General features: G+C 45.6%; 1 pseudogene; it reads left to right on the forward strand.

Annotated features, from left to right (window-relative positions):
• Nucleotides 1–1,040: 1,040 nt before the first annotated feature.
• On the forward strand, nt 1,041–1,429 carry LOC141161089 (histone H2A type 1-like; annotated as a pseudogene).
• The last annotated feature ends 21,821 nt before the right edge of the window (nt 1,430–23,250 follow it).

The raw sequence follows: 23,250 nt of genomic DNA on the forward strand, positions 1-23,250 counted from the left end.
ACCATTCAGTGTGGGGAAACAGGTACTGCTTTTTGCCATACTCTGCTTTTTCAGCCTTTTATGTGCTTCACTTGCCTTTACACATTTACCCTGTTATTTAACTAGTGCATTGCAGGGTCTAGGCATCATTGACCATCACAGATATTGCACTGAGCCTGTGCGCTCTGTATTTCTTCATTCATTGAATTATCATATATAGTATTTGTTGTATCATTATATACGTGATTCTATTATAATGTATCAGCTGGCTCCTTAGACAGTGGTGTTTTTCCACTATTTTATGGTGTTTTATATGTTTGTTAGTTTGTTACTACATGTATATGTGTCAGGAAACATTTGTATTTAATAAATTGACATATTTTCATAGATTGATATTGCTATTGATCACTATCTATTTATTTATTTCTTGATCATTTTGGTGATCACTATTAGTTAGCATCTCCTCTTTCCCAAAAATAATTTTTCACTTGTTAGTTCATGAGATGCTGCAGGTAGATCCTGTTTATTAGATGGTGCCCTCCTCATTTATGGTAGGAGTTCATGATGCCCATGGCCTTGTAGGAGATGCCAGTGTCGGGGTGGACCTGCTTCCGCACCTTGTACACGTAGATGGCGTAGCTCTCCTTCCTGCTCTTCCTGCTCTTCCTACATTTCTTGCCGTCCTTCTTCTGAGTCTTAGTGACGGCTTTCTTGGAGCCTTTCTTGGGCGCTGGCGCAGACTTGGCGGGATCAGGCATGGTGAGTATACAGAGATCACAACTCGGAGAAGAGAGAACAATGTTCCTGCTCCTCCAGCGCAGCGGTATTTATAGCCACACATGCAAATGAGCAATGCTGTTTGCTCCTCTTCTACTGGGTAAGAAAGTCATGTGACCTTTGTAAGCTGAGCCCGCTGCGTCTTATTGGTGTTTCCACAAGTCTACTCTCCATTGGCGGCTTCAGATCCATTCAATGATAAGGTAGGAGGTCGGGGCAGCAGCGGATTATTATTGGAGAGTTCAATTCTTCCTCTAATTTTGACTTTTTGGAGACTTACAGTGATGTCTGGACGCGACAAACAAGGAGGCAAAGTCCTTGCTAAGGCAAAGACCCGCTCATCCCGGGCAGGACTCCAGTTCCCAGTCGGCCGTGTGCACAGGCTTCTCCGCAAGGGCAATTATGCCGAGAGATTCGGCGCCGGCGCTCCGGTCTATCTGGCCTCTGTGCTGGAGTATCTGACTGCTGAGATCCTGGAATTGGCCGGCAATGCTGCCCGGGACAACAAGAAGACATCATCCCCCGTCACCTGCAGCTGGTGGTGCGCAATGACGAGGAGCTCAACAGGCTGCTGGGTGGGGTGACCATTGCCCAGGGAGGCGTCCTGCCCAACATCCAGGCCATCCTGCTGCCCAAGAAGACCGAGAGTAGCAAGGCGCGCAAGGGCAAGTGAGCGCCGCTCCTCCACATCTGTCAGAACAACCAAAGGCTCTTCTAAGAGCCACCACATTCTCCTCATAGGAGCCCACACCGCAGATAGCAGGCGATGGTCCACACTAGGGTATGCTGACACCTGTGTACCAGACAGTATATAGATCTGTGTACACGATCCTTGCTCCACTGTATGATTTGCTGCAGAGGACTCATTTAATCTGTGCAGGACCTCTGGCGTTGCTTGATTACCGGCACTTCACCTGACAAGGCTATGCATAGTGCACTGTGCGGCTGTGTCTGCCAGTAATGACACGGCAGGGGCGACACTGCGCCTATAATTGTGCTTGTGCATCGCCCCACCACATCATTACTACCAGACACAGCCGCACAGTGCACTGCGCATGGCCATGTCAGGTGAACTGCCGGCAATCAAGCAGTGCCAGTAGTCCTACACAGATGCCGTGGAAGCGGTCCGGGCCAGATGGCGAGTGGGCGCCCCTGATGGTCCAGGGTCATATCTGTGACACGCCAGCAGCATTGCACTGACACATGCCTGAGGAGTTGCTGGACAGGACTCAGACCGAGGCAGGTGAGTGAGGTTAGTTGCCGGCTTCCCCAAACCCCATAATAAAAATAATTCTAACGTGTGTGTCTGTGTATGACTGTGTATAAATATTTATGTCTGTTTTATGTGTTTTTAAGAATGTGTTCAAATATGTACGTATGCCTGTATGCACGTGTCTGTTTATTGTATGTGTACATATCTGTGTACCATGTGCATGTGTGTGTATGTATGCTTACCGTGTGATTGCATATCTGTGTACTGTGTGTGTATGTGTATGTCTGTGTACTGTGTGTGTGTGTCTGCGTACTGTGTGTGTGCGCACATGTCTGCATATATGAAGGATGAAGAGGCAGGCTGGGTCCTGTGTTGTAAATCTATTTTTCTCTGAGTCATGTGACACTCCCTCTTCTATCATTCCTCCTCTACGTCTTACACAGCGGCATGATGACGCACCACGCTGTGTCAGAGAGTGGAGCTGGCAGCCGCTGAGGTGATGAGAGAGACGTGCTGCAGAGACGGAAGCAGCAGAGAATGAGGAGCGGTATATATGTATTTATTTTTTATTTATTTTAAATTAATATTATTATTTATTATATTGCCATTTATTCCATGGCGCATTACATGTGAAGAAATGGGAATAAATAGCAAAAACAATTACAATAATCTTGAACAAAACGTGACAGCGACTGGTACAGGAGGAGCAAGGACCCTGCCCACGAGGGCTCACAATCTACAAGGGATGGGTGAGGATACAGTAGGTGAGGGTAGGGCTGGTAGTGGAGTGGTATGGTGGAGCGAGGGTTACTGCAGGTTGTAGGCTTGTTGAGGGGTTGAGATGGGGTAAGATGATGAATTCTGTTTTGTCCATGTTAAGTTTTTGAAATCTAGCAGAGAATAAGGATGAAATAGCGGACAGACATTGTTGGATTTTGGTTAGTAGGGAGGAGATATCGTGTCCAGAGAGGTAGATTTGTGTGTCGTCGGCATAGAGGTGAAAGTTGTGAGACTCTATAAACTGTCCCAGGCCTAAGGTGTAGATGGAGAAGAGTAAAGGTCCTAGAACTGAACCTTGGGGGACACCGACAGATAAAGAGTGAGATGAGGAAGTGGCGTGTGAGTGGGAGACACTGAATGTCCGGTCTGTTAGGTATGAGGAGATCCAGGATAGGGCCAAGTCTGTGATGCCGAGAGATGAGAGAGTCTGGAGTAAGAGGGAATGGTCCACTGTGTCAAAGGCAGATGACAGGTCCAGGAGGAGGAGGACAAAGTAGTGTAGCTTGGATTGGCTGTTAGTAGGTCATTGGTGTTATGGTTAATATTTTATATCTAGCTTCATTATTTATTTAGGAAAACAATTTATATTTTTGCTATGTCTGAAGCCTCTGCTTTAAACGTGCATCATGGAATGTCTGACTAAGATATTGGTTTCCTGTGAATTCCCTGACAAGAAGGCTTACATTGGGCCAAGGTAAGTGTTACATAGTTTATAAGGCCGAAAAAAGACAAGCGTCCATCCAGTTCAGCCTATTTCTTGTGCACTGCAGCTATTCCGCAGCGTTGATCCAGGGGAAGGCAACAAAAAACCATGCGGTATAGGCCAATTTACATCATTGAGGAAAAATTCACTTCCCGACACCAATCTGGCAGTAAAATTAAATCCCTGGATTAATTAACTAAGCATAAGATGTTTTTTTATTGTTCTCAAGAAAGGCGTCCAGGCCTCTCTTGAACTCTTTAAGTGAGTTGGACATCACCACTTCCTCTCCCAGAGAGTTCCAGAGTCTCACGGCTCTGACCGTAAAGAATCCCCTTCTATGCTGGTGCAGGAACCTCCTTTCCTCCAGACGCATAGTGTGCCCCCTCGTCTTTGTCACCATCCTTGGTATAAACAGGTCATGGGAGAGATCTCTGTGCTGCCCCCTGATGTATTTATACATGTTTATGAGGTCTCCCCTAAGCCTTCTCTTTTCCAATGTAAATAGGCCTAATTTTGACAACCTCTCTGGGTATTCTAGTCCCTCCATTCCCTTTATTACCTTAGTCGCCCTCCTTTGTACCCTCTCTAGCTCCAATATGTCTTTCCTGAGCACCGGAGCCCAGAACTGTGCACAATATTCTAAGTGCGGCCTTACCAGCGCTTTATACAGAGGAAGAACAATGTTCTCATCATATGCCCCTATTCCTCTTCTGATGCATGCCATGACTCTACTTGCCTTCGCAGCTGCTGCCTGACACTGGGCACTCCAATTTAATTTGCTATTAACCAAGACGCCCAGGTCCCTCTCCATGTCAGATTTCCCCAACGGTTTCCCATTTAATATGTATGGGTGACTGCTGTTTTTCTTTCCCATGTGCATGACCTTACATTTATCGGCATTGAACCCCATTTGCCATTTTTTGGCCCAACTCCCCAATTTATCTAAATCCTCCTGTAGCTGTGACCTGTCCTCATCTGTATTAACTACTTTACAAAGTTTAGTATCATCTGCAAATATTGCTATTTTACTATGCAACCCTTCCACTAGATCATTAATAAATATATTAAATAATATAGGGTTATCACTGATAATAATAAGTGTGTTATCACTGATTGTCTATTTTGGTTTCCTGTTCTGTTGTATGTAACAATTGTAGTTCCGTTTTGTCTAGCTAATAAAGGTGGTGAGTCTTAGCTGCCACACAGAAGACTCTACCTGCTGACAATGCATATCGCATGCATTTTGTCTCTCTCCCTTCATCGATGAAGTATTTTAATTTGAATCTCACTGGCAATGTGAAGACCCTTTGCTGTCTACTCCAACGTTCTCCCTAATAACAAAGAGGAGTCACCACAACATTGGTGACTTTAGTCAGTGCAGTTTCAGTAAAATTGTGCGATCAGAAACCAGATTGTAGGTGGTCAAAGAGGGAGCAGGAGGAGAGGTGGGAGGACAGTTCAGAAAGAACGTGTTGTTCCAGTAGTTTTGAGGCATAGGGGACAAGTGTTATGGGTCGATAGCTAGTCAGAGAGGATAGGTCAAGGGAGGGCTTTTTGATGTTGGGTGTGATCGAGGCATGTTTGAAGTATTAGGGAAAGACGCCAGTTGTTGATGACAAGTTGAAAAGGTAGGCTAAGGTTGGGATGAAGATAGTGGTAAGGTTTGGGATGAGGTGGGACGAGATTGGGTCAAGTTCACAGGTGGTGAGGTGTGATTTGGAAAGTAAATAGGAAAGTTGATCTTCCGTAAAGGTAGAGAACGTGGTTATGGAGGAGGATGATTGAGTAGATGTGGGGAGAGGCTGAGGGAAGAGGTGGACTGGCCCACCGGAGGATCAAGAAAACCCCTGGTGGGCCCCCGGTCGCGATGGCCACGCCCCCAAGCCCCACACCCTAAACCCCTGGGCCTTGTAAAGAGAACAGATGGCCCCCCTGGTTCGCTAATCATATCGGCAGCACTGCCGATATGATTAGTGATGGGCCCTCTGCAACGGCAAAGCAGGGAGAGCGATCTCCCTGCTCTGCCTGCTGCCGCAGTGAACCTCTGCCTCCTATGCGCAATGCAACACTGCCGGTCCGTGCGCAGGAGGTCAGTCTCAGGGCGATGACGTCATCTCCCTGGGACTGCTTCCTGTGCGCACTGTGGAGGTCGGACCGGCGTCGCCCGAGGCAGCGGCAGCAGAATCTATGGGCTCCTACCAGGAATATATTATTGGAGGCAGGAGAATGTATGGGCTCCTGTCAGGTATATATTATTGGAAGCAGCAGAATCTATGGGCTCCTGTCAGGTATACATTATTGGAGGCAGCAGAATCAATGGGCTCCTGTCAGGTATATATTATTGGAGGCAGCAGAATGTATGGGCTTCTACCAAGTATATATTATTGGAGGCAGCAGAATCTATGGGCTCCTGTCAGGTATATATTATTGGAGGCAGGAGAATGTATGGGCTCCTGTCAGGTATATATTATTGGAAGCAGCAGAATCTATGGGCTCCTGTCAGGTATACATTATTGGAGGCAGCAGAATCTATGGGCTCCAACCAGGTATATATTATTGGAGGCAGCAGTATGTATGGGCTCCTACTAGGTATATAATATTGGAGCCAGCAGAATCTATGGGCTCCTGTCGGGTATATATTATTGGAGGCAAGAGAATCTATGGGCTCCTGTCAGATATTGATTAGTTGAGGCAGGAGAATGTATGGGCTCCTGTCAGGTATATATTATTGGAGGCAGGAGAATGTATGGGTTCTTGTCAGGTATATATTATTGGAGCCCGCAGAATGTATGGGCTCCTGTCAGGTATATATTATTGGAGGCAGCAGAATGTATGGACTCCTGTCAGGTATATATTATTGGAGGCAGGAGAATCTATGGGCTCCTGTCAGGTATATATTATTGGAGGCAGCAGAATCTATGGGCTCCAGTCAGGCATATATTATTGGAGGCAGCAGAATCTATGGGCTCCTGTCAGGTATATATTATTGGAGCCAGCAGAATCTATGGGCTCCTGTCAGGTATATATTATTGGAGGCAGGAGAATGTATGGGCTCCTGTCAGGTATATATTATTGGAGGCAGGAGAATGTATGGGCTCCTGTCAGGTATATATTTTTGGAGCCAGCAGAATCGTTGGGCTCCTGTAAGGTATATATTATTGGAGGAAGCTGAATCAATGGGCTACTACAAGGTAAATATTTTTGGAGGCAGGAGAATGTATGGGCTCCTGTCAGGTATATATTATTGGAGGCAGCAGAATCTATGGGCTCCAGTTAGGTATATATTATTGGAGCCAGCAGAATGTTTGGGCTCCTGTCAGGTATATATTATTGGAGACAGCAGAATCTATGAGCTTCTGTCAGGTATATATTATTGGAGGCAGGAGAATGTATGGGTTCCTGTCAGGTATATATTATTGGAGGCAGCAGAATCTATGGGCTCCTGTCAGGTATATATTATTGGAGGCAGTGGAATCTATGGGCTCCTGTCAGGTATATATTATTCGAGGCAGGAGAATGTATGGGCTCCTGTCAGGTATATATTATTGGAGTCAGCAGAATCTATGGGCTCCTGTCAGGTATATATTATTGGAGGCAGCAGAATCTATGGGCTCCTGTCAGGTATATATTATTGGAGGCAGCAGAATCTATGGGCTCCTGTCAGGTATATATTATTGGAGGCAGCAGAATGTATGGGCTCCTGTCAGGTATATAATATTGGAGGCAGCAGAATGTCTCGGCTCCTGTCAGGTATATATTATTCGAGGCAGCAGAAGGTATGGGCTCCTGTCAGGTATATATTATTGGAGCCAGCAGAATCTATGGGCTCCTGTCAGGTATATATTATTGGAGCCAGCAGAATCTATGGGCTCCTGTCAGGTATATATTATTGGAGGCAGCAGAATCTATGGGCTCCTGTCAGTTATATATTATTCGAGGCAGCAGAATGTATGGGCTCCTGTAAGGGATATATTATTGGAGCCAGCAGAATCTATGGGCTCCTGTCAGGTATATATTATTGGAGGCAGCAGAATCTATGGGCTCCTGTCAGGTATATATTATTGGAGCCAGCAGAATCTATGGGCTCCTGTCAGTTATATATTATTGGAGCCAGCAGAATCTATGGGCTCCTGTCAGGTATATATTATTGGAGGCAGGAGAATGTATGGGCTCCTGTCAGGTATATATTATTGAAGGCAGGAGAATGTATGGGCTCCTGTCAGGTATATTTTATTGGAGGCAGGAGAATGTATGGGATCCTGTCAGGTATATCTGTTTGGAGCCAGCAGAATCGTTGGACTCCTGTAAGGTATATATTATTGGAGGCAGCTGAATCAATCGGCTACTACAAGGTAAATATTTTTGGAGGAAGGAGAATGTATGGGCTCCTGTCAGGTATATATTATTGGAGGCAGCAGAATCTATGGGCTCCTGTCAGGTATATATTATTGGAGCCAGCAGAATCTATGGGCTCCTGTCAGGTATATATTATTGGAGGCAGCAGAATCTATGGGCTCCTGTCAGGTATATATTATTGGAGCCAGCAGAATCTATGGGCTCCTGTCAGGTATATATTATTGGAGCCAGCAGAATCTATGGGCTCCTGTCAGGTATATATTATTGGAGCCAGCAGAATCTATGGGCTCCTCTCAGGTATATATTATTGGAGGCAGGAGAATCTATGGGCTCCTCTCAGGTATATATTATTGGAGGCAGGAGAATGTATGGGCTCCTGTCAGGTATATATTATTGGAGGCAGCAGAATCTATGGGCTCCTGTCAGTTATATATTATTGGAGCCAGCAGAATCTATGGGCTCCTGTCAGGTATATATTATCGGAGGCAGCAGAATCTATGGGCTCCTGTCAGGTATATATTATTGGAGGCAGCAGAATGTATGGGCTCTTGTCAGGTATATATTATTGGAGGCAGCAGAATCTATGGGCTTCTGTCAGGTATATATTATTGGAGGCAGCAGAATCTATGGGCTCCTGTCAGGTATATATTATTGGAGCCAGCAGAATCTATGGGCTCCTGTCAGGTATATATTATTGGAGGCAGGAGAATGTATGGGCTCCTGTCAGGTATATTTCAGAACATTAACAATAAGAACATGGAAGAGTCCAGGAGCCATTTGGTGAGCTGCATATCCTGCTACATGTTCACAGACTTGCCAGTGGAAAAGCCAAACTTCACATGCCAGAAATGCAAGCTTGTGTCCCTGTTGGAGGAAAAGTTGCGAAATCTAGAAGAGAGGTTAACTACCTTGAAAATCATTAAGGAAGGTGAAGAGTTCTTAGACAGAGCAGAATTATCTCTTCATGATTCAGAAAGAGAAGAAATTCGAACTGCACCTGACGAAACAGAGGAATGGAAGCATGTGACCCACAGAAGCAGGAGGATCGAGAGGCAGTCAGCACCCATACTGCTCAGGAACCAGTACCAGGCTCTCACGCAGGAGAACCATGAAGAAATACAGCAAAATAAGACTTTGCCAGCAATGAATAACCTTGTAAGCCCTCAGAATCCTCCTGGATGGAGAAAGAAGAATGTTGTGAAGAAAAAACGGAGAGTGGTGGTCATGGGGGATTCCCTGTTAAGAGGAACAGAGGCCGCTATCTGCAGACCAGACATAACCTCAAGAGAAATGTGCTGTCTTCCAGGAGCAAAAATTAAAGATGTGTCTGACAGGATATCAAGACTCTTCAGACCTACAGATCACTACCCATTCCTGCTAATACATGTGGGGACAAATGACACCGCAAGAAAGGACCTGGAAACCATCTGCAGTGACTTTGAAGACTTAGGCAAGAAAGTGAAAGAATTGGGAGCGCAGGTGGTCTTCTCATCCATCCTCCCAGTGGATGGCCATGGAACAATGAGGTGGAATAAGATTCTACAGGTGAACAACTGGCTACGTCGATGGTGCCGTCAACAAGGATTTGGATTTCTGGATCACGGAATGAATTACCTATACGATGGACTACTTGCTAGAGATGGGGTGCACCTTACGAAGACTGGAAAACATGTATTTGGAAGTCGCCTTGCTACACTCATCAGAAGAGCTTTAAACTAGAACAATGTGGGAAGGGAAGCAAAAGGCCAGAAAAAGCCATACAGCTGACAAATACTATTGAGATCTCTGCTACTGGAAGTGGAAAGGAAGAACAAAGACAAAACAATTTAAATAATAAAAATATGGGAGGAAGAGAAACCAATCACAAACTAAAATGTTTTTATACAAATGCACAAAGCATGGGCAACAAACAAGGAGAATTGGAACTACTAATGCAGGAAAAGGAATATGATGTCATTGGAATCACTGAAACTTGGTGGGACGATACACATGATTGGAATAAAAGGCTAAAAGGATACAACTTATTTGCAAGAAACAGACTTGATAAACGAGGAGGAGGTGTTGCATTGTATGTTAGAAAAGCGTATATCTGCACAGAGATTGAAGCTTCAGAGACTGGGAGTTCTGTGGAAACTGTTTGGGTAAGAATACAAGGAGAGAACAACGGAAAGGACACCATTGTAGGCATTTACTACAGGCCACCTGGGCAAGCTGAAGATATGGATGAACTCTTTATGTATCAAATGACCAAGTTCTCCAAAAAATATGACGTAGTGGTCATGGGAGATTTCAACTATCCAGACATTTGTTGGGAATCTCTCTCAAGTAAAACTAACAGGTCAAGCAAATTCTTATCGTCTCTTGCTGCCAACTTTATCTTCCAAAAGGTAGGGGAGAAAACAAGGGGATCTGCTACTTTGGATCTAATCCTTATAAACAGGGAGGAAATGGTTGAGGAGGTAAAGGTGGCTGGGACCCTAGGAGGCAGCGATCATGCTATTATAGAATTTTGGATAACTAGAGGAGGAAGACATGTGAAGACTCAGACTTCAAGGTTAGATTTTAGAAAGGCAGATTTTAAGAGACTCAGAAAGAGAATAGGAGGGATCCAATGGCTGGATGTCCTTAAGGACAAAAATGTCCAGGAAGGATGGGAAATTTTTAAAAATGAGATTCTCAAAGCACAATCGTTAACAATCCCGAAAAGTAGGAAGAATGGGAAGCATTTAAGGAAACCAGGATGGATGAACACAGAACTTAAACACATGCTAAAAAGAAAGAAAGAAATGTTTATTAAATGGAAAGAGGGAGGCATATCTAAAGAAGATTATAATGCAGTCTGCAGATCCTGCAGGGCACGTATCAGGTTAGCTAAAGCTGACAATGAATTAAGGCTTGCAAGAGATGTCAAAAGCAATAAAAAAGGATTTTGGGGGTATGTCAAAAGTAAAAGAAAAGTCAAAGATGCTATAGGATTTTTACAGGATGAAAATGGAGAAATGGTAAGAGAGGATGTTGAGAAGGCCGAACTTTTTAATTCCTATTTTGCATCTGTTTTCTCTCAGAAAGAAAATGTAACATCAACTGATCTTCACTGTCCTTTTAAAGGAATAGAGGAATCCAAGTTATCTGTAAACAGAAAGATTGTGAGGGAATATTTAGCTAACATAAATGAGTTCAAGTCTCCAGGTCCAGATGAATTACACCCCAGAGTACTGAAGGAGATCGTAGAAGAAATTTTAGAACCACTCTCCATAATCTTTGAAAATTCTTGGAGAACAGGAGAAGTCCCAGAAGACTGGAGAAGAGCAAATGTTGTTCCTATCTTCAAAAAGGGGAAGAAGGTGGACCCAGGGAACTATAGGCCGGTGAGTCTGACTTCTATACCAGGAAAGATCTTTGAACAAATTATTAAACAACATGTATGTAAGTATATGGATAAGAATGAAGTGATTAACCAGAGTCAGCATGGGTTTGTAACTAACAAGTCATGTCAGACTAACTTAATTTCCTTCTATGACAGAATCACTGACTGGGTGGATCAGGGAAATGCTGTAGATATAGTATATCTTGACTTCAGCAAAGCATTTGACAAAGTATCTCACACCATCCTTATTGAAAAAATGACCAAGTATGCAATGGACCAGGCAACTGTTAGGTGGATTCATAACTGGCTTAGTGATCGGACTCAAAGGGTGGTTGTAAATGGCTTCACATCCAGCTGGATGAATGTCTCAAGTGGGGTACCACAGGGCTCCGTCCTGGGACCTGTATTGTTCAACATCTTTATCAATGATTTAGATGAAGGAATTGAGGGTAAACTGATTAAATTTGCTGATGACACAAAGCTAGGAGGGATAGCTAATACTAGAGAAGAGAGAGAGAGGATTCAAAAAGACCTAAATAAACTGGAGCAGTGGGCAGCAACCAACAGAATGGTTTTTAACAGGGAAAAATGCAAAGTACTACATCTGGGCAATAAAAATGAAAAAAGCATATACAGAATGGGAGGAATAGAGCTAAGCAACAGTACATGTGAAAAAGACTTAGGTATACTAATAGATCATAGACTGAACATGAGTCAACAGTGTGATGCAGCAGCAAAAAAGGCAAATACAATTCTGGGATGTATTAACAGAAGCATACAGTCTAGATCACGTGAAGTCATTATCGGTCTTTACTCCTCTTTGGTCAGACCTCATCTGGAATACTGTGTACAGTTTTGGGCACCACATTTTAAAAAAGACATAGACAAACTGGAGCAAGTTCAGAGAAGAGCGACCAGAATGGTGACTGGTCTGCAAACCATGTCCTATGAGGAATGGTTGCAGGATTTGGGAATGTTTAGCTTGCAAAAAAGAAGACTGAGAGGAGACTTAATAGCTGTCTACAAATATGTCAAGGGCTGTCACATTGTAGAAGGATCATCTTTATTCTCATTTGCACAAGGAAAGACTAGAAGCAATGGGATGAAACTAAATGGGAGGAGACACAGATTAGATATTAGAAAAAACTTTTTGACAGTTAGGGTGATTAATGAGTGGAACAGGCTGCCACGAGAGGTGGTGAGTTCCCCTTCAATGGACGTCTTCAAACAGAGGCTGGACAGACATCTGTCTGAGATGATCTAGTGAATCCTGCTTTGAGCAGGGGGTTGGACCAGATGACCCAGGAGGTCCCTTCCAACTCTACCATTCTATGATTCTATGATTCTATGATTCTATATATTATTGGAGGCAGGAGAATGTATGGGCTCCTGTCAGGTATATATTATTGGAGGCAGGAGAATGTATGGGCTCCTGTCAGGTATATATTTTTGGAGCCAGCAGAATCGTTGGGCTTCTGTAAGGTATATATTATTGGAGGCAGCTGAATCAATGGGCTACTACAAGGTAAATATTTTTGGAGGCAGGAGAATGTATGGGCTCCTGTCAGGTATATATTATTGGAGGCAGCAGAATGTATGGGCTCCTGTCAGGTATACATTATTGGAGGCAGGACTGGTGCCATTATGTGCCATGGTCATGGCGTGGCGGTATTTGTCTCTTGTATGTGGTATTATTCGGACAGGGTGTATGTGGTGGTAATATGTGGTCTTCTCATGGTGTGGCAGTATATATACCTTGCACTTGGTAGTATTTGATCACTATGTGGTGGAATATGTTTTGGTCATGGTGTGGCGGTATTTCTCTAGGTATAGTGGATTGTTGTCAGTCATTTGTTTTTTCGGATATTAAGAATGGGAACTTTCTTTATTTGCAAAACATATTAAATACTTGGATGTTTAGCCTCTCCCTGTGTGTGACTACTATGACGCACCGCTAGGCCGTGGGGTACTCGGTGCCGGGCCGGTCGTTGCTAGGGGAGATGTCACAGTGGCGGCGACCCGGTCCGTGACCCAGGGCTGTCAGTAAAAAGGGGAATATTATTTACAGGGGATTAAAGTTTATATGTAAGGTTTGTGACGCCACCTGTGGTATGCGGCTAAAGGGAGCCGCCGCTGCGGAGCAGGTCCTCTGGAGCTGATGTTAGTGCAGCAAAGTTGGTGTGGCTCTCCACAGCTAGAGCTTAGCTCCAGGGCAGTGTAGATGTTATAGGTTGTGCTGGGAGCTGTAGTGCAGGGGTGATGGCGCAGATAATAATCACAGAGACAGTGGGGTGCAGTCTTCCGAGTTTACTCACAGTTATTATGTTCCTCAGGTTACAGGTTCCGGACTACAACCTCCCACGTCGTGCTGCGTTCACCAGGCAGGGGTTCAGCAATCTCTCAGGTGGTTCAAGAGTGCCTGACAGGACCCCTTTCTATGTGCCTTCCTCAGTCATCTTCCTGCGCTGGCTTTCGCCCTCCTGCCCTGCGCCTCGCAATCATTTTCCCAATCAGGTAGCCTCGGATCTTGTCGGACGACCTGCAGTCCCCTGGACCCTCTGTGGCCACCTTCTCAGTGATATAATTGCGGATGTGGCCACTGCACCTTACAAGTACAGCAGCCTCCGGTTACTAGCTGAGCCTTGTAGTTCTCCACTAGTTTAGGGGCCGGTCCCCTCTGCGGCTCGATCCCTCCACCGCCTGGCAGATTCGGGCGTACGGGTGGCCTCCAGCACTGCCCGCACCCCTGGGATCCCTTCTGTTCCTGGAGCCTTTCTCCTGCTCCCTCTCCTCTCTCAGTCCTGGGCCTCTCACTAGGCCCGCCTCCAGAGCAGAACTCCTGCAGAGCCTCTGCTCCCCTTACTTTCCTCCTCTGACTGGCTGAACTCACTTCCCAAGATGGTTCCCCCTTTTATATCACTTCCTTTCCTGTGCTCCCCTGAACTACGTCCTCCACCCACACCCACTACATAGTTCCACCCTTCAGCTAGGGACCAGGGACTGTGCTCTCCTTTAGGAGCAATCTCGCCCTGCCCCCACTGAAGTGGAATGTGTTGGATGCAGGTGTTAGGGTCCCGGGCAGCACTCCATCCTTACCTGAGAGTGAGATTCCACACCTCTGGGTGAGATGCAGTACCTCTGTGGCGACTGATAACCCAGGGGCGCCACAACTACACAGCTGCAGAGATGCACATCAGCTCAAGACGCAAAAAAGTAAGCTGTCACACAGCCCCAGATCAAAAAAAATGAGAACACTACGATGCGCAGAACATCGCGCGAAAAGTGTGATTTTTTTTTTCAAACTTGTGAATTTGTTTTCACCACTTAGATACCAGTAAAGGTATACATGTTTGGTAACTACGAACACATACTGACCCGAGGCATGACACTGTCACGTTGGTTTTACCATATAGTGAACATGGTGACTAAAAAACCCAATAAACAAATGTGTAATTGCACTTTTTTTGCAATTTTACTGCACTTAGAACTTTTGTTCCCATTTCCCTGTACACTATATGGTAAAATAAATTATTGCATCTGAAAGTACAACTCGTCCCGCAAAAAAACTGTCTTTCCTGCTACTACAGACTTTTATATGACTGCAATTTACATTCTGCTGCTTAGCTTACACAAACATTTTTGCAGTTTACAAGACACTTCTTACACTTGCTTGCACCCAGGTTTCATGTGAAAGAGTGTTCTCAAAGCTGAAAATAGTAAAAAATCGTCTGAGGTCTTCGATTGCACAGGAGCTTTTAGAGTTACTCCTTCTGTTGAACATTGAGTATGACATTTCAAGGAACTTAGACTATGATACATTATTAATACGTATGCAATGTCATCTTCTGTTCTGAAAAAAAACTTTTGTAATTTTGCTACTGAATGACTGTTAGTGTGTGTTTATTTGTTGTTTTGGGCCTTTCACTAACAATTGAATGGTACTGTATTATAGAGGAGAGGAAAACGTGCAATACAAACTTCCAAAATGCTTACAGAATTCTTTAAGTTTTCCCAGTGGGCCAAGTTTGGTGCTGCTACAATGATGCTGGCAGCTGGGTTGCTAGATAGATGCCGGATCAATTTGTGGCACTCATATTTTAAGAGAATGTACCTTGAAAGTATTTATTGTTATTGTTCTGTTATGGCACTTTATCACACACTGATGTGAATAAGATAACAGTGTTCCTCTTTTGCCAGGAGTGTTTCTTTAGTGTGTTATTTATTCATTATATTGGTTATTTATTGGTTAATAAAGTTGATTGATTTTGAAAGAGTTTGTGGACTTATGTTATTCTTATATACGGTAACTGCATGGTGCTGGTGGGCCCCAAGATTGATTTTTTTTCCTGGTGGGTCCCAGGTACTCCAGCCTGGCTCTGGCTGTGGGAACATTAGGCAAAAGCTTTTTCTCATGGTGTTAATCTTCTGCTTGAAGAATGAGGCAAAGTCTTCAGCTGAAATTAGAGGAGAGGGAGGAGTCACTGGGGGATGAGGGAGAGATTTGAAGGTGTTGAATAGTTGTTTGGGGTTGTGAGACAGGGAGGATATGAGAGATGAGAAATATGTGTGTTTTGCTACAGTGAGTGTGGACTTGAAGGTAGTGAGGGACTGTTTGATCAGTGAGTACTGATAATACTGGAGGACTGGGGCTGCATTTTATCCTATGGTGGGGAGTGCATTTTTACCCTATGGTGGGGGCTGCATTTTTACTCTATGGGGGGCTACATTCTACTGCATACAGGACCATGGGCAGTGCAATATACTGTGTGGAGGACCATGGGGAGTGCATTATACTGTGTGGAGGACCATGGGGAGTGCATTATATTGTGTGGAGGACCATGGCGAGTGCACTATACTCTGTGGAGTCTGAAGGTTTGTGCGGGGCCATTATACTGTATATAGGCCCATTATACTGGATGGAGGGCTGTGTGGTGGTCAAAGTTGGGGGATCAAACTGTTTTGGGGTCAGCATACTTTACCCTGGGAGTTGAGGTAGAGTAGCGTCATTATACTGTGCATGTGGAGGAATTCACATGGGGGTATCATAATGTTTTTGGGGGCACTTTTGTTGGCATCACACTTTATGGGGCAATGAAAGAGGAATCTAGGACTTCAGCAGGAGAAAAATTACTACGTAATGGCTGAAAAGTTGTGAGATCTGCTCTTCTGCGACCCCGACAATTATTTACTTTTTTTTTTGGGGGGGGTGGGCAATTAGAACTACTGCTGAGTAGGCAGAGTAGGGAAAGCAGCAGCTCTCCCTACTCTGCCTGTTTCCGGGGTAAACTGTGACAAGCATAGCGTCAACGGGCCTTAAATAGACCCGATGATGCTATGCGGCCAGTCAGTCACTTTAATGCCACAACCAACATGGCTACGGCATTACAGTGTGTGGCAAGCAATCCCTGCATGTTGTTTGACCATCTAAATAGCGCCAAACATGCAGGGAGGAGACCCGAGCTCCAGCCCGAGCAACCCGGAAATACTCGCAAGCATGTCGAGCACAGTGATGCTCGGCGAGTACCGAGTAGTGGTGAGCATGTTTGCTTATCACTTGTTAGATCCCTCCTGTTTGTTTTTTCCATCTTGTGTTTTGTGTTCACGTGACCATCTGCCTTTATATTCCAGCTCCGCCCTTTTGGCTGTGCTGGGCTTCAGTGTTGTTTGACTGTTTTGCTAGCGAGGTGCTTCGGTGCCTTTCTCTGTCAGTTCGCTTGGTCCTTCTGGGACCTCTATAACCTTTGGTCAGTTTATCTTTTTGTGTTCTGCAACAACTTATCGGTTTAGGAGGTGTCCCATTTTTGTTCAAGTCCTTAATTCTTTTAGGGACCCCTCCCCTTATGCTATAGGTCTTCGTTCAGACTAGCCGAGGACTAAGGCGGGTCTGTTCACAAAGAACAGGCAGCCCGCTACATCGTAGGGATTCAGCTTAGTCTTACTGTAGGGATAGCTTTCCCCTTTCTTTCCTTAGTGCTTGTTGCAGATCATAACAGTAAGTTCAGCCCAAAGAAACTAAAGGAAAGAAATTCGGGTATCAGTATGGCTTCCGTCCAAGTTTTGGCTCAACGCTTGCAGGGATTGTCTCTGGAGGTGGCCGAGCTCCAGCAACACGTGAGTAGCTGTTCTGGAGCACATTTTGTGGTACCCAAGGTAGGACTGCCTGATGTTTTTAATGGTAAACAGCAAGATTTTTTTTCCTTTAAAAATGCTTGTTTGTTATATTTTCGTTTGAGACCAAGGTCCTCTGGGAATGAATCACAGCGCGTTGGTTTTATTATGTCACTTTTGCGCAATGAACCACAGGGGTGGGCCTTTTCTCTCCAACCTAATGATCCATGCTTAAGGTCTGTAGAATAATTTTTTCTGCTATGGGTCTATTATATGACGATCCTGACCGAATCTCATCTGCTGAGGTAGAACTCAGGCGTTTGAATCAGGGGTCAGGTGATGTTGAAAATTATTGCACACACTTTAGAAGATGGGCTTCAGAAGTCAAATGGAATGATCCTGCTCTGAAATGTCTATTTCTTGCTGGTCTGAGTGAAAGGGTTAAGGATTTGCTAATTGCATTCCCCGCACCTGAGACTCTGCAGGATGCCATGCAATTAGCTGTTTGTGTGGATAGGAGGCTGAGATTTAGGCAGAATGAGGTAAAGACTCCTATAATGCCAGGTCCTAGCCCCCAGAAAATCTGTTCAGACGGCTGAGAACCGATGGAGGTTAGGGCAAAGTCTCTCCCCTCTCAGGAAAGAGACCGGAGGTTCGCCGAGGGATTGTGTCTTTATTGTGGTAAAGCTGACCATTTGATTCAGTATTGTGAGCTTCGTTTAAGTAAAGAAAAAAAAAAGGTCAGGTACGCCCGTATAGCTTGATTACGCTCTGCAGGAGTATTTCTTTCAGGGAATACTTTGCAGGAAAATTTGATTGAATTTCAGGTAATTGTGGATTGTGGTTCAACACTTAATGTGATTGATAAAAGGTTTTTGGAAAAACTTAAATTGAAATCCAAACCTTTGTCATCACCTATTTCTGTGATTGCTATTGATAACACTCCCTTGAAATGTATTACTCACAAGGTTGCTGCATTTCCTCTCACTATCAATGGACTTCTCCAAGAAATTTTGGACTTGGTTGTATTAAATAATTTACCCTCTCCGGTCGTTCTAGGTTTTGCCTTGGTTAAAACTGCACAATTCTTTGCTGGACTGGTCTACAAATATGATAAAGTCTTGGAGTCCGAAGTGCTATGATAAATGTTGTAATGGTCGCATTGCGGCTGTGGAAAAAGGGGAATTACGTGTACCTATTCAAGATTTTTGGAGGGTTTTTTAGGAGGAGGAGACACAAGTTTTACCTCATAGGGATTATGATTGCGCCATTTAGTTTGTTCCGGGAGCTACTCTTCCCAAGAGTCGCTTGTTTAATCTGACTATCCCTGAAAGAAAGGCCTTGGAGGAGTACATACAGACTAGCCTGGCTGCTGGTCACATTAGACCTTCTAAGTCGCCTGTGGCAGTTGGATTTTTCTTTGTTAACCCCTTTACGCCAGAGGGTGGTTTGCGCGTTAATGACCAGGCCAATTTTTGCAATTCTGACCACTGTCACTTTATGAGGTAATTACTCTGGAACGCTTCAACAGATTCCCCAGATTCTAAGAATCTTTTTTCGTGACATATTGTACTTCATGATAGTGGTAAAATTTCTTCGATATCTCTTGCGTTTATTTGTGAAAAAATCAGAAATTTGGCAAAAATTTTGAAAATTTTGCAATTTTCAAAATTTTAATTTTTATGCCCTTAAATCAAAGAGATATGTCACACAAAATAGTTAATAAATAACATTTCCCACATGTCTACTTTACATCAGCACAATTTTGGAACAACATTTTTTTTTAGTAGGGAGCTATAAGGGTTAAAAGTTGACCAGCGATTTCTCATTTTAACAACAAAATTTACAAAAACATTTTTTTAGAGCCCACATCATATTTCACGTGACTTTGAGGGGCCTTTATGACAGAAATACCCAAAAGTGACACCATTCTAAAAACTTCACCCTTCAAGGTGCTCAAAACCACATTCAAGAAGTTTATTAACCCTTCACATGCTTCACAGGAAATTTTGGAATGTGGAAGAAAAAAATGAACATTTAACTTTTTTCACAAAATTGTTAATTAGACCCAAATGTTTTTTATTTTCGCAGGGGTAACAGGAAAAAATGGAAACAAAAATTAGTTGTGCAATTTCCCCTGAGTAAGCTGATACCCCATATGTGGGGGAAAACCACTGTTTGGGCGAACGGCAGGGTTCGGAAGGGAAGGAGCGCCATTTGACTTTTTGAATGTAAAATTTGCTTGAATAATTAGCGGACGCCATGTTACGTTTGGGGAGCCCCTGATGTGCCTAAACAGTGGAAACCCCCCACAAGTGACACCATTTTGGAAACTAGACCCCTTAGGGAACTTATCTAGATTTGTGGTGAGCACTCTGAACCCCCAGGTGCTTCACAGAAGTTTATAGCATTGAACCGTGAAAATAACATTTTCACATTTTTTCAACAAAAATGTTTTTCAGCCCCCCAATTTTGCATTTTCACAAGGGTAACAGGTTGCGTTTGGGGAGTCCCTGATGTGCCTAAATAGTGGAAACCACCCCACCCTCCCCCCAGTGACTCCTTTTTGGAAGCTACACCCCTCCAGGTTTTTATCAAGGGGTATAGTGAACATTTTGAACCCAGAGGTACGACACAGAATTTGCTAACATTAGGTCATCATATTGAATAAGTTGTCAATAGTCTTGAGTGCAAGTGCTCGCTATTTGAGTTTGCATCAGGTACTAGGGTATGCACCAAGTATCGCGGGTGCTCAAGTGACATGCTCGAGTCCCTGCCCCGCATGTTTTTTTATTAGACACCCAAAAAAAAATATGCGGAGATCGCTCCTGCATGGCAGGCAATCCCCGCAAGGTTTTTTTTGGCTGTATAACAGCTGCAAAACATTTGGGGAGGAGAATCGAGCATCTCACTCGAGCACCCACTATACTCGGTGTATACCCAAGCACCCGATGCAAACTCAAGTAGCGAGTACTTGAGCTCACTAGTCGCCATATCGTTGTCATTTTTTTTTTCTTTACTTCTGAAAAAATCCCAACCCCAACCCGAACCTTAGCCCAACCCTAACCCTAGCCTAAACCTAACCTTAGCCTAACCTTAGCCCAATCCTAACCCTAGCCCAACCCTAACCCTAGCCCAACCCTAACCCTAGCCCAACCCTATCCCAACCCTAACCCCAACCCTAGCCCAACCCTAACCCCAACCCTAGCCCAACCCTAACCCTAGTCCAACATTAACCCAAACCCTAGCACAACCCTAGCACAACCCTAACCCTAGCACAACCCTAACCCTAAAGTTTATTTTTTACGCCGTTCCTCATGTGGTATAAGTGATTAAACGATGTTATTCTTCGGGCCGGTGCAATTACAGCGATGCCAGATTCATATCGGGTTTTTATGATTGACAGCTGTCACACACTAAAAGATGCATTTTTTTTGCAAAGACTAGCATAGCATCGGAGTCTCTGCCTCTTGCCCGGCCGTCTCCCCTACCGCCGCGGTCCTGCTCCGGCGTCTTCTGGCCCCCTGCAGCTGCTGCTGGTACACACAGCTTCCCTGGCTCCGTGCTTATGGCGCACATGCGCGCTCTTCCTCCCTCTTAAAGGGGCCGCGCTCGCCGTCCTAAAAAGTCGGAGGACTTCCCCTATAAAAGGCACCTCCTGCAATATGGAGGTGCCCGTGCAAGGTTGTAGCTTTGTGTGTTATACTCTGCTTCAGCCCTCAGGTCCCGCTGCTAGCCTGACTACAAGTCCAGTCCGCCAGCCAGACTACTAGTCCAGCCCGCCAGCCTGACTACAACTCCAGTCCGCCTGCTTGTCTACTCTCCAGCCCAACAGTCTGTCTACAGTCCAGTCCGCCTGTCTGTCTAGGGACTCTGTCCGCCTGCTTTCCTGGAAGCACCTGCCTGATACCTGCCGTGCCTGCCAGCTCGCTTACCTAGAAGCACCTGCCTAATACTTGCCATGCCTACCAGCCAGCCTTACCTGGAGGCTCCTGCCTGTTACCTGCCGTGCCTGCCAGCTCGCTTACCTAGAAGCACCTGCCTGTTGCCTGCCGTGCCTACCAGCCAGCCTACCTGGAGGCTCTTGCCTGTTACCCGCCGTGCCTGCCAGCCCGTCTGCCCGGATCACCCGTCAGCCTGCCTGCCGTGCTCATCTTCTGTACCGGTCAGTTCCTGCCTTCTGACCCGTGGGAGTCACCTGCTCTCATACAAGGTCGGTCTCCAGAGTAGCACCTGGTCCCTCTGCTCGGTCCCTCCATGGTCACGGAGTCGATTGAGCCGCCATACGACCTTGGTCGGTCCGAGTTGATACCTAGTTATGCCCCTCTGGTCCCTCCTTGCACCGTAGCACAGAGGTTACACCACCCAGATCCGTAACAGTTTGCACGGGCTATGGAATTCGGTGGCCCCCAGGCCCCTTCACTTGCTGACCTGTACCAGGAGGTTTCTCGTCAGAGATCCCAACAGTAAACCATCCTGACCTACCTGCGGTCCATCAACACTCGGCTGGACACGCTATCTGTTCCACCTGTGTGAGCCCCAAGTCGAGCAACACCCGCTCCGGCAGCACCGCTGCCTACCAATACCACGGCATCCAGCCTAGGACCCCGGCTTTCTGCGCCTCCTCGTTTTGGAGGTAACCCCGTCCTATGTCGGGGCTTTCTGAACCAGTGCACGCTGCACTTTGAACTTCTGCCACATCAGTTTTCCTCTGACCGGGCCAAGGTGGCGTTCATCATGTCTCACCTCACCGGGGAAGCACTGGCATGGCTTAACCCTCTATGGGAAAGAGGGGATTCCCTGGTGTCTAATCTTCCGGCTTTCCTCACTGCCTTCCGGAAGGTCTTCGATGAACCCGGACGAAGGACCTCTACTGCCTCCTCATTGCTCCTTCTCCTCCAAGGGAGTCTCACTGTGGCCCAGTATGCCATACGGTTCAGTACCCTCGCTTCTGAGCTTGCCTGGGACAACAAGGCCCTGGTGTCCACCTTCTGGGAGGACCTTTCCGGTCGGATAAAGGACGAGTTAGCCAGCCGGGACGTTCCTACCACCCTGGATGACCTGGTGTCACTAGCAACCTGGATTGACATCCGTTTCCTAGAACGTGCTAAGGAGACTACCCGGGAAAGAAGATTTCCTCGTCTTGTTCCTGCTTTCCAGAGACCCGCTTCCCAACCTGCAACTCCCCGGCACGCTCGCCCGAACCTATGCAGATCGACCAGACCAAGATGGTCAAATCTCGCCAAGAGACACGCCGAGCCGAGCTGTTAATACTGTGGCAGTAAAGAGCACCTGATTCGTTCCTGCCCGGTAAAGCCAGGAAACTGCAGTGTCTAGGACCGCTCGGAGAGGTCGTCCTAGGCAAAAGTAAATCCTCTCCGTTCTTGACTTTATCCGTCTCTATTTCCTGTGGAGAGAACCGCTTCTTTGAAACAGCACATCTGGATTCTGGAGCCGCTGGGAATCTCATATCCCAGTCCCTTGTAGAAAAGTATCAGATTCCTACCAAACCTCTGGCTGAACCATTGGCAGTCGCTTCCGTGGATGGTAGACTCCTTCCGGTGACCATCTTAATCGTCACAGAGCCCGTAACCCTGCAGGTGGGAATGCTACACTCAGAGGGGTTTTCCTTCCATGTGCTCTCCGGACTCTCTCACTCCCTTTTGCTAGGTCTACCCTGGCTACGGAAACATGAACCCGTTCTGAACTGGCAATCCGGTGAGGTGCTCCGTTGGGGGCAGGATTGCCATGAGACCTGCCTGGTTCCTATTCGCCTGGCTCGACCCCCATCTACTCCGACTAATTTACACGGTCTACCGGCACCCTACTGGCCCTATGCTGATGTCTTCAACAAGAAGAAGGCAGAGACTCTGCCACCCCATAAGCCATATGATTGCCCTATCGACCTGATACCCAGTGCTACTCCACCCCGTGGGCGTATCTACCCGTTGTCGTTGGCTGAAACCC

This window comes from Phyllobates terribilis, unplaced genomic scaffold, assembly GCF_046119375.1.
Source record: "Phyllobates terribilis strain yellow unplaced genomic scaffold, ASM4611937v1 Scaffold_9__5_contigs__length_417890890, whole genome shotgun sequence".
NCBI lineage: Eukaryota > Metazoa > Chordata > Amphibia > Anura > Dendrobatidae > Phyllobates > Phyllobates terribilis.